Genomic DNA, 17,133 nt, shown 5'->3' on the forward strand with positions numbered 1-17,133 from the left:
AATGGCGTTTAAATAACAGATGGGATGATGGGAGAGGAAATAGTTGGCAGGAAGTGACGATTGGAGGCAGGACCAGGGAACCAACGTCATCTTGAGTAGACTGGAGTAGTTGAGTGTGGAGCCGGAAGTGACGTCATCGTGGCCATTTTGGAACTGAAAATGGATGGGTTTATTTTTCTTCCAGTTTTCTGTAGGTAGAAAGAGATTCAGGTAAGTACCACGTGATAAACCCTTGTCTCGCGAGTTTTCACTCACCTTTAGGCTCTTTGACTGCCTCCAACTTGCACGTGTGTGACAATATATATATATGACAGCAACACTCATAACAGTGACAAAACAATTACATTGACAATCATGTTATGTTATTTTAAAAATTTTTCCTTTTCTTTTTCATACCTTCTTTAACACACTACTTCTCCACTGCGAAGCGCAGGTATTTTGCTAGTGAGTAAATATTTGTGAAATGTTCACAAGTCTGAGTCCAAAATAGAACAGATGGTGGTTAATAAAGATGGCAGTTTTATGTGCCGAGAGAGAAAGTAATGTCATCAGGTGCACCAGAACCGGAAGTTGTGTCATCAAAGGGACCAAAACCGGAAGTGACATCATCAGAGGCGCCGGAAATGGAAGTGACATCATCAGAGGCACAGGAACCTTGTGGGATTTCCCGTAGATAGTCTGCAAGGGATTGACAAAAAAAGTCAGTGCACCTCACCGCCTCCTGTTCTGCCATGGAATTACTTACTATTATTCAGGCCCTTTAGCTGTTTCCCAATCGCACATGTGTGACAATAGATAATACTTTATTTGTTCCCATGGGGAAATTAAAATTATCAGAAGCTCACAAAAAATATAAATATTTTGAGAAACCACATCCCACCAAACAAACAAGAACTTCAGGCTTGGTTAATTGCTGTCTCAAGCTTGTAGGTGGTAAGATGTATTCACATCTGCCCAGTTGTACAACAGGCTTACATTTAAAGGCATTAAAATCTTGGAGAGACCAGGTCCAGCTTGTTCTGTTCTCAAATGGAATATGCTGATAGAAGTTTCTTCCTTCCAAAGTTCCCCTGGTTGAAGTTACCAGCATTACACAGAATGATTCATCATTACAGTGTTGATAACTGTGTAATGATTTTATCCGCTACACTTCACTAAGTTTACAGTGAATATTGTACTGATGATTGCAGGTCAACCCCAAACTGTCTTCAGCCCCTTCCCACAGCGCAGAAAGATGACTTATAATAATAAAAGCGATATTTACTAAACCACACAGAGAAAAGATGCAACAAAAAATGTAATTACGTAATACATTTTCTACAATCCCCCACAACTTCCCCACTTCCAAAATACAGTATACAATAAACACAAGGCATAAAATTACATATCCAAGAATATTCCCCACCACCCATTCGATTTAGTCTTTTTCCGATTCTCCTATTTCCCCATAGTTCAGTTTCTTAGACATGCCAATCCCAGAATAAAAGTTTACGGCTCACACTGCTTCTGAATCCTTTCACCGGTAAGGTTCACTTCCTTCAGCGTATCTTTGAGGTGGCCACCCCAGACTGCATTGGACTTGTGATGTTCCCCGAAAACAATCTTTCTCCTGGACTCAGATGTAGCATGTCTTTTTCCTCCTCTATAAAAACTTGGGCTGTCTTTCCTTCCTTCTCTTCCTGCTTTTTTAAGCCCCTATTTAAATAGTGCATCTGTTTCCATGGCACTCCCAGAAATTGCAATGACAGCCCCGTATCTCCGAAAAGGTCCTCTCTATCCAACCCACCCATCTAATGCTACCGTACTGTAACGGGATTTTACATAGAGAGAAAAAAAAAACATATGCAAATTTATATGGCAATGCTACAACTGAGTGAATCCTTCCTGTTGTTGGGCTAAAAACGTTAATAAGGATGACATAACTTACCTCCCTCTGCAGTAATGTGGGTGAATGTAACCAATGTAGCCAAATTAGTTCTAACTTTTCAAAGGACCCTAAGTGGAATATAATGTTGATTTTTATTTATACGTTCCTCTACACATTATCAAAAAATGTTATGAAGTCCATGACTGCAGGAAGCCATCCTAGGCAGGCTCAGCAGGACTGGGCACATGGCAGAAGGCAACCCTGGATGGGATGCCAGTCTAATTCACCTTGAATGGATATTGCAGGTGAATGCATGGATAAAGTCAAAAATGTAAATTTAATCTGACCTAGTCCTAAAAGTAATAAGACAAATAGAGAATGTCATCTTGTTTTTATTACCACTTCAATAATGGCAATTATTGCAGTAATAGTACTGTCTGTTAAAATAAATCAGCACATCGTCTTATGTACTGTATTTATGGCCCTAAATGAAAATACAGGCACATATGTAATAAATGATATAGAACATGCAGGTCAAGTGTGCACCTGGTAAAATTTATCTTTTTCATGTAGTACTGAAACACCAATAAAGGAGCCGACTTGAGCATTCTAATTTAAATGGCACTTGCATTTTTCTCCTAGTAATACAACCCACATTTGCTTAAAATAACTATCATTTAGAATATGATTGCTCTATATCACACAAACAGCTTGTTCATGAAAAAATTATCTAAATGTGAACGTTTTCTCCTGTAGCACAATCATATTTTAAAGAAGCAATCAGCTGAAAGATGCTAGTGGCTTTCATATGGAGTCAACTAAAAAAATGATTTAATACTTTAGCTACATTTTAATGCATATGCTGTTTAAGTGAAAAGTATTTATGTGAAATAAAAAATATTCTATATTTTGAGTTATTTATATCAAGCTGCATCTTTTATACATACACATTCATGCAAGAAACTTAACACGATGAACAGCAGCAGTAGCACTGAGTTAGGAAATAACAAGCCTCCTTTGTAACAGATTGAATACATTTATCATGACGCTATGGTGTAATAATAGTTCTCATCAACTGATTTTAAAGGCAGAAAGGTCACTATTAGGGATGGGTGAAATAGACAAGTTTCAATTTACATACAGTTTTGTGAACGTGGTGCTTGTCACGTGTGTGATACCACCCTGGGCCGAGAGGTGGCGCTGCTGCTAACCGTTTTATGTTCTTCTTCCACAGTCCCAAGAAACCACATGGTGAGGGCAACTTACTCCGCCCCTTCCGGTCCCTGGGCGTTAAAAGGGTGACTGCCCAGAAGGAGGCGTCTCTTGAGCCGGAGTTGACATGAACTAAGGAACTCCACGGATATTGATGAACCAAACAAAACAGCCGATTAAAGGCAGCTACTCACTCTATGTGGCAACTGTTTTGTTTTCCTTTTATGCCATTGTGCATTTGTTTTGGTTGAACATTGAAACTTAACAGGAATGGCTGGGTTGGCACTCCAAAAATTTTTTGTTTGTCAGATCATCATTACCCCAGACAATCACACATTAAAATATGTTTTGCAAGGAATTTTGCAATTGCAAAACAGGACACTTACTAGCTGCATAATGCGCACCAGTAAAATTGGTAAAGGAATTTTAGTTATGCTTCTACATCACCGGAAAGGAGAACTTTGAGTTTTTAAAAAAATGAGACAGACTGCATATATTGTAAATGAACACATCTCAAAACTATCCATTGTGCACATCCACTATATGGGAAACCAACCCCATTGCCCTTTACCGTGAAAATATCCTCTTCTGTTTCTTGATTTCTGCAGAGGAGGTTCAGAATCGACACACTGCAAGCGCTATGGAGCCTCAGATTTAATTTCTGATGTACTGTATCTTAAGGATTGCGATTACCAAGATTGTCATCCGAAGTGAATGAATGAAATTTCAGTGTTTCAAAAATAGTTGGGGTGCCACTCCATTTAATATCTTTTTCCCAACAAAAAAGGTTGCAATTAAATAAGCAGGCACACGTGGGAGTTCCATCCTGCTGCGAGTACAAGTCTAAGCGAGAGGCTACCTTCCAGGAATGAGCAGTGGAAGGAAGAGACAAGACAGTCAGTTACTATGTCCCCAGTGTCCTGGGGTGGTACAGCAATCCTGATCAGAGCAGGTAAGGTGTTTGTCAGACACGCATGCGTGAATCATCATCATTGGCATCAAGTGGGCATACCAGAACAAGTACAACACACATTTGATGGCTTAACAAAATGTCTACATGAAACAGGAAATGAGTCTCATAACTTTTTTTTTTTATTATTAAAGGTTTTCATTTACAGTAACTACAGGGTGGGCCAAAGAAAAGTAGCCCGTCTCCAATACCGGTGCCACACTCCCAACTTGACTCATGAAACACCACTTCACGACCAGAAAATTGCCATTTGGTGCACGATGTGTCAGGAACACGAATGGTGGGCCCAATTTTCTTTGAGTCAACTGTGAATACCGCGGTTTACCTGAGCATCTGAACACCAAAAGAAATAATGTACTGCTTTTTCCAACAAGATGGGGCAACATGCCACACCTGACGTGACTCACTGGCGTGGGCTCATGAACTGTTTACAGAGGAGTGAACTATGGGCAAGAGGATATGTCCACCACATTCCCCGGACTTGTCCACATGTTACTTTTATCTGTGGGGAAATTTAAAGCAGAAAATGTACGGCAGCAATCCACATACCCTGGATGAACTCAAGGAAAACATCACGAATACTATGTGCAGCATCACTGTTGAGGATCTGCAAGCCAACATGCGCCGAAGTGCCCAAAGGTGCATAGACGTGAACGGGCCTACTTTCAGCATCTGTTGTAATTTGTGGGTAAGTGAATAAAAACAATCCACTTGCTCATTCATCTTGTCATACTATCGCCGGAGGCGGGCTACTTTTCCGTGGCCCACCCTATACTAAACAACAGTCAGATGCATGCAGAATTAATGCAAGAAAATGTTTACAGATATGGTAGAAGCGAAACACCTTTGTTTTACAATTTTTGCTTTGTGCCCTCCCCCATCATAACCTATTGTCTACAGGGAGGAATGAAAGCTTTAAATTTGTCAAAAATTTTGATCTCTAGTTTTCGACGAATCTCGACCTTTTAGAGTCCCCGGATACTGAAAACATCAATATCTCAATGATGGGTTTGTGTCTGTCTGTATGTGTGTGTGTGTTACAGTTTCTTGAGGATAGTCTAAAGCTAAAATGGCTGGATGGAAAAATACCAAACTTGAAACTTAAGGCTGTTATGAGATGACAATGTACTGATTAGTTTTTGAGCTAAATCGTGCAAGAGAAAGAGGCACCCTCAAATACCGTAATCCATCCAGTATTCAACCTGCTATATCTGAACACAGGGTCATGGGGGTCTGCTGGAGCCAATCCCAGGCAGCACAGGGCGCAGGGCGCCAGTCCACCGCAGGGCACAGACACACACCAAGCACACACTAGGGACAATTTAGGATCGCCAGTGCACCTAGCCTGCATGTCTTTGGACTGTGGGAGGAAACCGGAACACCCGGAAGAAGCCCACACAGACAAACAGGCAAACTCCATGCAGGGAGCTAAGGAGACCTGGGTTCACTGAGTTTGCATGTTCTTTCCGTGTCTGCGTGGGTTTCCTCCGGGTGCTCCGGTTTCCTCCCACAGTCCAAAGACATGCAGGTTAGGTGCATTGGCGATCCTAAATTGTCCCGAGTGAGTGCTTGATGTGTGGGTGTGTGTGTGTGTGTGCCCTGCGGTGGGCTGGCGCCCTGCCCGGGATTTGTCCCTGCCTTGCGCAGTGCAGCATTTTGTAAATAGTTGATTCAGTGTCCTGTGTAATTTTCAATATTTACAATATTTCCGTTCTTACATTTGCTTCTTCTGGTGTGCTCTGCACTTCTTTTTGTGGCTAGAAGGAATTGGTGCTGGGCACTGGTGCCCTGGATCATTTGTTAATCTTTTCCTTTTATTTGCTACTCTGGGTATCAGTCTTGGGAAGGGTTAAAGGGTCATGAGGAGTGGTATAATATCATAGACCTACAAGTGACCCCACAGGAGTGTCTGTATGGGTGTGTGAAAGAGTGAGCCCAGTGATGAACTGGTGCCCTGTCTGGAGTTGGTTGCTTACTTTTGCAGATGCTTTCAAGTTCTGACCCCAAAATTTGGATGAAGCAGGTTTGAGAATATCATAGCATGTTAAAAGTTCAGCTGTGTCTGTCTCTAATAACACTCAGCACATTTGTGTTCCTCTGAAAGGCAAAACACATGACCTTTTGTATCAAACATATTTAATACATAATTCACAAGTGGCGCAATCCCATGGTGACATTCAAATGGCATATAAACAGTTCTCATCATCTATGATTGTCAGCCTGCTTGCACTCCTCTGATACAATTGATGCAGTAAAATTAAATATCAGAGTGCAGTTAGCACCACATGAAGATCCAGACACTTGCATGTAGATAAAATTAAATCACTTTGACTCATACAGAGATATGTCCACCCACAGTGCCAGATTAAGACCCTTACATGCCCTAAGCACTAAGTAATTTTGGTGCCCCCTTACATTAGTAATTCAAAATATTAAAACAATAACAAACTAAAAAATAAAATTTCATTTTATTATCGAAAATTCGAAATTAAACAAAACATACTTATAGTAAGAAGGAAAATAATACTTATTTTTGTATGCTTCATTTTTTTTTTATCTAAATAATTTACTCCTACTTTTTTCCTTGCAAACTCCTTGATTAGATCATCATAATCAATCTTACGTAACACATCTGCTTCTATGCATAATTGAGATAAGGCATCCAGAATATGTTATTTGAATTATTATGTGGCATTCAAAACAGTTACGCATTTCATAAACTGAATAATACAGACATTTTAATTCCCAGCTTACTGCTGATGCTGAATCATGTGCTTTTAAGGTGGGGGAACTGACAAGTGCCGTATGAAGGACTGTATAAATTCTAGGCAGTAAGTAGAAAAAAGAATTATCCGTAAACTACATTATGTAAAAGTGAAAATCGTACAGCTGATTACTATTGGATAAAATTATTGATAACTTTATTACTAAGAAAGATTTAGTTACAAAATTTTCACAGAATATTCTTTAAACCTTATATTAAGAATGTGTGTAAAAGATTTCCTACATAATGAATGCAAAAGCCATAAATAAATTAAATAATAAAAATGGTAAAAATTCATGACAGTTAAAGTCATACGGCAATGTAATGCTTAGAGCAGTTATAATGCATTAAAAACTGCAAAACTGCCGCCTCCATGTCGTAAACCGAATGACTTTAATTGTTATAGTATTTAGGGGTCGTGAAAATTGTCGTATCAAAATGAGACTAGGAGCAAAATTTTTAAGAAAACATCTAGTTTTTGATGAAACCAACCAAATTCCAAAATATCAATTAGTGCAGATTTTGTTTCAGCTTTTTTGAAATTTTTTACATCTCATATTTAAGGGTGTATTAGGTCTTAAAGTGACTACCGTAATAAAAGTTGACAATACAACGTCAAAGGTTTGGGGAATTGCCCTGTATATTGCTTGGGTTGCAATATAAATGGTCAAATAACTTTTCAAGAGATCAGACATTCGACACAAGATGGTGTTCAAAGAGTGGCTTTTATACAGAAGTAGAAAATGGCTACAGGATATGAGGTATGACAGGAAGTGATGTCATCGAGGAAGTACCGGACGTGATTTTATCCTCGGAAACCGGAAGTGACGTCATCAAGATTGGACCAGAAGTGATGCTATTGTTATGGGACCGGGAGTGACGTCATCGTCATGAGCCGGAAGTGACATCATCAAAGGAAACCAGAAGTGATGTTGAGGAGCCATTTTCCGAAAGTGTTATTGCTGGTGGTGAGTGTGAGTTATTTATCTTCTTTACTTCTGAAAGATCAGAGATAGAGGCATTAATACCGTCACACAACCACCTATCCGTCGATAAATCACTCACCTCTGGGCTTGTTGACTGCCTCCGAAGCGCACGTGTGTGACACTACAAAGTGGCTTAAATGGCTACAAATTAATTTTATCTGCCATTATTCTAAGGACTACAAATTATCCAATCTCCTGCCAAAACCTGTAGAAATTGACTTTAACCCCAAAATTGATTTAAAAATGTATTTTGTGCAGCACTGCTTTTCGATAAAGATCTGATCGCGTTTTTATCATTATTTCAAGAGAAAATGGCATCCGAAATTTTACAAATTTTAACATTTGCCGTCGATTTTAAAGGTTTTTTTAAAATGTTGACATGAAAACCGTAGATTTACCATTTTGATTATTTAATTTATTTATGGCTTTTGTGTCAATTAAGCAAATCTACTTACACATATTCTTAGTACAAGATTTGAAGAATAGTTTGTGAAAATTTTGTTAATAAATCTTTATTAATAAAAAAGTTATAAACAATTTTATCCAATAGTAATCAGCTGTACGATTTTCACTTTTACATAATACAAAGTACTTTTAATACTTTTACATATTTTTTCCTCAAACTGGAACGATTTTTTGTTTTTGTTTAAAACAGAAAATAACACTTTCTAATCACTAGTAATTTATTTTAAGTTAAATAATAGATAATTCATGAAACACAACAATAATAATTTTTAATCAACTTTTAACTATTATTTAATAATATAAAAACATATTATTTTGAATCGAATTATTTTCACAATATTTTGACATAACATGGCATTTAAGGGAATCATCATGAAACGGGAATTCCCCATCGTAGATGGCACCAGTATGCAGAACGCACTGTATACGGCGCCGTCTACGAACAGTGACAGTACAGGGAGGCATTATTCATTTTCCATTAAATTTTGAAAATGGCTATAAATTTAATCAATTTAAGAATTTATGTGATAAATTTGGCCATGGAAGATTTCTGTGGTGCCCCCTTTACCCTTGATGCCCTAAGCATGTGCTTACTTTGCTTATATGGCTAATCCAGCACTGTCCACACACTTCCAAATGTTTATGCCTGTGTGGAGGCTTTTGTTACACCAGTGTTTTACATTAAGTAAGCTATCTTCTACATCAGTTAACAAAGATAGCATACCAACACTGTAGATGAACCATAACATACAGTAGGAGTGTCAAATCCAGGGTCATGTGGTGCTGGACTCAATCCTGGCAGCAATGAGCACAAGGCATAGAAATGACACCCATCCATAATAGGTCACTGTGGCTTGCAGGAGGCACACCAACTACCCAAACCCAACACAGACAGGCACAGGACACAAGTTCAGCACAACACATTTTTTTATTTTGGCTTCCCTCATTTCCCAACTTCTCAGGACAATTACAAAGCACAATATTCACAATAAAGTAATTTCTCTTTCTGCCTTCACTCCTTTTCCCACAAGCGTCGTTCTCTCCCTCCATACTCTGGCTCCTCAAGCTGTGGCAGCGGGCTCCTTTATTCCTGCATCCGGGAGTACTTCCAGTGGCCCATTAACGTGGTTTGGAAGCCCAACAAAGAAGTGCTCTCTAGTCCCTGCACCACCCCCTGGTGGCACCTGCAGAACCCAACAGGGATGTGCCAACCCCTTACACCCATGGAGCCCTGTGCAAGTCTGAGGCACTGCTGCAACCCACAGGGGTTGCCATCTAAAGCTCTAGGGAAAATAATGCCCTGTCTGTGTTCACTCTCCTGGCCCTTCCATTACAAAGGTATCCCAGCGGAGTAAAGGCCTCAGCCGTCTGCCACACTCCCACTGACCTACACACAAACACACACACACAGTAATTCAGGATCACCAGGTATTCATTTCAAAACATGGCAAGAACCCGATAATACAATTCCTTAACTTTCTTACTCTACTTGTTATTTTATCATAAACAAAGAACTATTTCAGAAGGGGCTCTGTATTCACATCACTCTTTTTGGGTTTTGAATGGTGATTTCTTTTTTTGGATTGATTTTGAAGAATGCTACGTTAATCCTATTTGGTGGATTTAGTTTATTCTGTTAACATGTTTTATTTTTAAATAAAGTGGGGATGAAAGAATCACCAGTTATCCTAAACTGCAAACCTTAGGAAAAGTGGGAGGAAAACTAGATAACCAAGGGAAAGCCCACACAGATGTGTGTTGAACGTGTAAGTGCCATAAGGACAGTAACCTGATGTGGCATTTAAAGCCAGGATGTTGAACCCATGAAGTAGCAGTACTAACCACCAAGCTACCCATAGTTCAGTCTTTACAGGAATTTTGCAGTTATAGGACTTTAAGGCTCTACAAAAAGCATTCCCCTTTGGAAATTCTTACATTTTCTTGTTATAAAACATTGAATCACAGTGGATTTAAATGTGTCACATCTTGCCTGAAGAAGGGGCCTGAGTTGCCACGAAAGCTTGCATATTGTAATCTTTTTAGTTAGCCAATAAAAGGTGTCATTTTGCTTGACTTTTCACTACAATGTGTCTTCTTGACACTGATCTAAAGAAAAAGAATCTTCAATGTCAAAGCAAAAGCAGATCTCTGCAAAGTAGTCTAATTAATTACAAATATAAAACACAAAATAATCAATTATGTAAGTATTCTCCCCCTTTAATATGACATCCCTAAATCATCACTGGTGCAGCCATTTGGTTTTAAAAGTCACATAATTCATTCAATGGAGATCATCTGTCTGGTGTTTCAATTGATTGTAGCTTAAATACACCTTATCTGGAAGGTCCTGCTTGTGGCGAGTCATTATGGTGACCTAACCTACACGATGAAGACAAAAGAATGTTTCAAGAAACTCCATAAAAAGATGATGGAAAAGCACAAGCCTGGGGATGGACACAATAAAATATCACAGTCACTGAATATCACTTGGAGTCCAGTGAAATCAATCATTAAGAAATGGAAAGAGTGTGGTACAGCTGTAACCCTTCCTAGAGCAGGAAATCCACAAAAGCTGAGTGATCGTGCAAGGAGAAGACTAGTGAGGGTGGCCACAGGAGACCTGTGATAGCTGAAGGAGTTACAAGTTACTAAGATTACACAGACTGTTGTTGACAACTGTTGCCTGAGTGGTTCATGAGTCTCGGCATAATGCAAGAATGACAAAGAGAACGCCACTGTTAAAAAAAATGTTATATATTATATTATATTATATATTATATAGTGACAGCAGATGGCACTATATCAGCACTTAACCAGACACAGGCAGACATGGGAGGCACTGATAAAAACATAAATGTTCTTATTTATTCTTCACTCGAGTGGAACGTCTTCCCCATTCCCACAAGCACACAACACAGTCCCCAAAGCACATTCTTCTAGTCCTTTTCAGGGGCTCGTTGACCTACTTCCGGCAGCACTTCCGGGTGTGGCGGAAAAACCGCCCACATGGACTCAGGAATAGTTGCAGCACAGCTAGCTGCGCCCTACCAGTGCCCCCAGATCCCAAAAGGTCTGTAACGAACTCCAGTTCCCATGAAGCACTGCAGGAGTCCGAGGTACCACTGCCATCCAGGGTGCCTGCCATCTGGCGTTCTGGGAGAGGTGATGCTCTGCCCATACTTGCTCCCCCGGTCCTTCCAAGGCAGAGATGTCTTTGCCGGGCAAGGGTCCCGGCCATCCATGATAATATATCTTGTCACACTTGGGTCACAGATTTGGCCAGAAACACAGGAGATTGTAGAGACAGGAACTATTCAAACACTTCAAATGAACATATGTCCCTTTCCAAAGTAAAAAGAAATCCAGGTGAAGACAGAGGTGACAGTTCCATCTCTCAATTAAAAGAATGCAAAAACATCTTCCTCATCATAGGGTTGCGTGTCAGGAGCGGGACCCCCAACAGGAGCAGAGGATGTCTGGAGGAAGAGAGGGACAAAGTAAAGAGCCAAAAAGGACAGGTGCTGTTCAGGCTTTTAAGTATGTGAAGCGCCGCGCGAGAAACATATGACGCGACAGAGCAACAGCATCAGTCCAGCAAGTAAGGAAACAAAGAGGAAGTAAACTGTATTTATTCCCATTGTATCAGAGTTTAAACGGGGTTTTTGGAGGAGTGTCCGTGTCTTCTAGGGGTGCGTTCAGTCCCCCTCTTCACAATACACACACACACACACACATATATATATGACATCTCAGCAGAAGGCACACGGGAGATGCTGAAGACAGCTGGTAAAAGGTTCTGTGGTCTGATGAGACCAAAATTGAGCTTTTTTGTCTATTAGAATCAATGCCCTTCTTCAGTGTACATTATCAAAAACAGAATGACTCCACCATGAAGCCTGCTACTTTGGGGATGCTTTTCTGCAGCAGGCTATGGCAGGTTTGTGAGTGTGGAGGGTATAATGAATGCAGTAAAATACTGGGAAATCCATAAGGAAAACTAATGCAGTCTGCAAGAAACCCAAGCCTTAGAAAACTTTTTTCCAAGACAGTAGCTCCAAGTATGAAGCAAACGCTTCACAAGAATACCTTAAAAAACATCACTAATGTCTTGTAGTGGCTGAGACAGAGACCAAGGTATTAATCAAATTGAGAATTTCTGGCTGGACTTGACAAAAGTTGTTCACTCACAATCATCATACGATCTTGAAAGAACCTGAACAGTTTTACAAAGAAGAATGCGGGAAATGGCAGAGTACAGATATGCAAAGCTGATATAGACCTGTGCACAAGACATGAGGTTGTCATGGTGCCCAAATGTACATTTGCTAAACAGTGACTTGCAAAATACATCTAATTGAAACTTTCTATCCACCTTCTAAACTAAGTTACCCAAAGTTAAATCTGCTCAAAACCTCTGAAATGGCCTATATGTATACAGCTGAAATGAGAAGACATCTGTGGGTGCCTGCAACTTGAACAAAAAGTGATCACATCCATTTCCTCAAAGCATGACTACAATATCAGAAACTCCTATCACGTCAACCGGAATGGCCATTGACGAGTCCACCTCTAACCATAAGCATGGGCTGTCTACAACTGAAGACCAAGTAAGAGACAACTAAGGAAGCTTCACACAGGAAAAGCTGAAGGACCAGATGGAGTCTGTCCTCAAATTCTTAAAGCCTGCGCTAACCAACTTTCTGGTGTCCTCTGTCACCTGTTCAGTCTGTTACTAAGGCTCCAGAAAGTTCTATTGTTTCTGTTCTAAAGAAGGCAGGTGCCTTCTCACCTAATGACTACAGACTGGTGGCACTTACGTCTCACATGATGAAAACCTTTGAGAGACTGGTCCTGAACTATATGAGTCCTCTTGTGGTAGACAACCTGGACCCACTGCAGTTTGCCTATCAAAGACTGGAGTGGAGGAGTGGAGGATGCGATTATCTGCCTGCTCCACAAGGCTTATTCTCACCTGGACAAAGCTTGCAACACTGTGAGGATTATGTTTGTTTTGATTTCTACAGTGCCTTCAATGCCATCCAGCCATTCCTGTTAAAGGGTAAGCTGAGAGATATGGAGGTGGATGAGCCTGTGGTGTCTTCGATAATGGACTATCTGTCAGGCAGACCACAGTTTGTGAGACTCAAGGTCTGTGTTTCTGATATGCATGTGAGCAACACTGGAGCACCACAAAGAACAGTGAGGTCTCCTTTTCTCTTCACTCTGTACACCCCAGACTATAAATATAATACCAGGTCACGTCACTTGCAGAAATTCTCAGATGATTCTGCACTTATGGGGTGTATTGATAAGGAGAATGAGACAGAGTAGAGGAGTCAGGTGGAGAACTTTGATTCTTGGTACAAAGAACCTGCAACTTAAGATCAGCAAAACCAAGGAACTGGTTATTGACAGTCGCCACACTAAAGATCCTATATGTCTGGTCACCATTCAAGGAGAGGATGTAGAGGTAGTCCACTCCTACAAGTACTTGGGGGTCCACATTAATAACAGGTGGGACTGGTCTCAGAAAACAGAGGAACTACATAAGAAAGGGCAGAGCAGACTCTTATATCTGAGAAGACTTCATACCTTTAATGAGGAAAGTGACATCCTTCACATCTTCTATAAATCTATGATGACCAGTGAGATTTTGTATGCTGTGGTATGCTGGGCTGGTAACATCACTTCAAGAGAGGCCCACCAAATTAACAAGCTAATTAAAAGGGCAGGCTCAGTTATGGAGCACACTCTGGTCTCCCCTGGAGGTCGTAGAAAAGGTCAAAATTAAAACAAAACTAAGTGCCATTATGTACAATGCTGTGCATCCTCTCTCTGACACACTAACACTTAGGACTTTTAGCTAACAAATAATTCAGCAGAAGTCTGTCAAGCAATGCTTTATACCAAGTCCTTTATACCAAGAGCAATAAATAAGTCTGCATGACACCATACTGTGACTGCCAAGTCAGACATTTTCTCGTTACTACAAAGTACATTCAGCAGATACTTTCATTACAACGAAGTGCCCAAAAGACCTTGAAATGCCTGAGTGAATCATCCACAGAGCAGTTAGTTCTGTGGCCGCAGCTCAGTTGTGCACAACGATCCCCAAACAGAAACACTGTAATTTGTTTTTTCTTTTTTCAAAACTTTCCTTGTACTGTTTTTTTTTTTTCCCCTTTTTGTTTCCTACGGTTTTCAGTTATACCTTAGGCTTATTGCTCGTCAACATTTGAAAAACATCCATTGGAATTTAACTTATTGTCATTGTCCTATAGAAAGGGCAGACACGAAAAAATGATAACAGTTCATATTAAAAAAAAAAACTTAAATTTTTTTAAAGTAGCCAAAAGGAAAAAGATGTTGCCAGTGGGCATGGTGGCGCAGTGGTAGCGCTGCTGCCTCGCAATTAGGAGACCTTCCCGGGTCCTCCCTGCGTGGAGTTTGCATGTTCTCCCCGTGTCTGCATGGGTTTCCTCCGGGCACTCCTGTCTCCAGTCCAGTCCAAAGACATGCAGGTTAGGTGGATTGGCGATTGTAAGTTGGCCCTAGTGTGTGCTTGGTGTGTAGGTGTGTTTGTGTGTGTCCTGCAGTGGGTTGGCACCCTGCCCAGGATTGGTTCCTGCCTTGTGCCCTGTGTTGGCTGGGATTGGCTCCAGCAGACCACCGGTGACCCTGTGTTTGGATTCAGCTGGTTGGACAATGGATGGTTGGATGTTGCCAGTGAATTTGGAATTTCACCATCGACACTGTCAACTTTCTTGAAAGACATTAAAAAAGGAAAAAAAAATCTCAGGTTTCAAACATATATGAACTGCTGCATTTGAAGATGTCGAAAAAGCAGTTTTTATGTGGTTCAGTGATGCTCATTCAAGAAACATTCCTATTAATGCGGCACACATTCAAGAAAATGTGAGGTTTGTAAACTCTCTTGGGACTTACCCCAACTAGACCGCACACTGAAGAGCGTCCCGAACTGTGATCTCCGCGTCTGTATGGGACAACAGCAGGTTCACAGCTATGCTGCGTCTCTACGCCAAAGTAAACAGAAAAAATCTCGATGGGTGATGCAAGGTTAGTAGCACGTAAATTGTAAATGCAGATAACAGGATTACTTGGTCACTGACCTGGCCACGAACCTGCCTGACTGCAGTGTCTGTATATAGCAGAGTGGCAGATCACGCTACAATAAATTATGATTTGCTTCTGTGGCGCTTCACTGCAGCAATGTGAGCCTCCTATTGCCCTGCTCCAGCAACAGACAAACAATCTTACACAGACACTGCAATCGTGCTTCGGGATGCACTTCAGCATGTCATTCCCATTGGGTGGGGAGTATGGGGGGGGGGTCTGAAAAGAGTTCAGAAACCTCACAATATGAAGAAGAAAACGATGATTCTGCTCCTGATTGATAACTGCGCTGCCCACAACATGCTTACACATTTAGATAATGTTCATGTTGAATTCCTCCCACCCAATTGCACAGCAGTGCTTCAGCCATTGGATTTGGGCATCATTCACACCCTGAAAGTGTATTATGGCAAGGAAATGCTGAGGAAAAATTCTCATCAGCATAACTTGTAGGCAGGAGAAAATTAATACGAAAGAAGCTATTGAAATAATTGCAAAGAAAGCACTATAGTAACAAATACAAAATCTCAATACAACGAAATTTTCATTACACCGAAATATTTTTTAGGTCACTGGGAGTGCGTTGTAACGGAATTTTACCTATATTATATATATATATACCTTTCTGTATGTATTTATGTAAAGATCTACTGTAAAAAACAAACTTCCCCCAGGGACAAATAACATTCTATCTGTCTATCTATCTAATGTCCCTAATGTTCTCTACTACTTTGTGGTCATGCTTACTATGGTGCTCTGTGCAGTAAGGTTATGTTGCCTGACATGATCTGTCCCACCATATTCTAATCTACTCAATGAGATTGGGTTCACAGAGAGCGATTGCCTAATCCGGTTGCTTTGGGAATAAGGTAGAGAGTGCCAGACCAATTGGCGCACACATATTAACAAGGTCAATTTTGCTATTTTAGCCTAACTGTAACATCTCCTGGAAGTGGGAGGACAAACAAATGACCCGGAGAGAAAGCTACACAGACTTGGGGGAGCCTGAAGAATCCATACAGACTGGGAAGGAATTCTAACCTAGGACACAAAAAGGCAGCAGTGCTAATCACTGAGACACTGAGCTGCCCCACTAAGCAATTATATTAAAATATATCTTTCAAATCCTTTGTTCATGTTTTATTAAAAATCAAGGAATGCCAGAAGCATCAACAATGTCTCAAGAAGAATTGAATGTGGTGATTAAGACTCGGAGCCATACACAAGGCGGCCGTGTGTCCCTCGCAGCTGCATTGTGCAGGTGGCACAGCAGCATGCCAGCAGCAGCGCTCATCTCTAATCTGAAGCCATTGTTTTGATAAGAAAAAAGAAACAATGAGATCTTAGTGAACTCGCAACACAATGAAGTCCAGATGTGTGGCAGTGCTGTCAAAGTGAATTCACGTCCACAGATGCCAAAAGTTCCCTGTTTACCAAACAGAAACAAATGCCACTTTGAACTTTACCTTTTGTTTCTTGATGGCACTTAGTGCTTCTTACTTAGTAAACAGATACTTGTAGTGGACAATGGCTTCAAGCAGGACATAGAAGAAAGTAAGATCACACCAGAAGGTCCTGGAGGAGTCTAAAGAAACACCTGAATCCACATGGGCAGCAACATTGAAATCCACCCACTAAGGACAGGGAGCCATACTGAACAGTGGGCACAGCAGTGTTGCTACCAAACACAGTTAGTCTTCCTCCATGACTACTGTTCTTTTTCACTTTTAACTCA

General features: G+C 40.6%; 1 long non-coding RNA gene across 1 annotated transcript in view; it reads right to left on the reverse strand.

Annotated features, from left to right (window-relative positions):
• Window positions 1-617: 617 nt before the first annotated feature.
• Window positions 618-17,133, reverse strand: part of LOC120530512 — a 39,158-nt gene continuing 22,642 nt past the window's right edge. Inside the window, exon 3 of the long non-coding RNA XR_005633975.1 lies at window positions 618-678. This is a non-coding gene — a long non-coding RNA (uncharacterized LOC120530512). The remainder of the gene's footprint in view (window positions 679-17,133) is intronic.

Source organism: Polypterus senegalus, chromosome 6 (assembly GCF_016835505.1).
Source record: "Polypterus senegalus isolate Bchr_013 chromosome 6, ASM1683550v1, whole genome shotgun sequence".
NCBI classification, from domain to species: Eukaryota; Metazoa; Chordata; class Cladistia; order Polypteriformes; family Polypteridae; genus Polypterus; species Polypterus senegalus.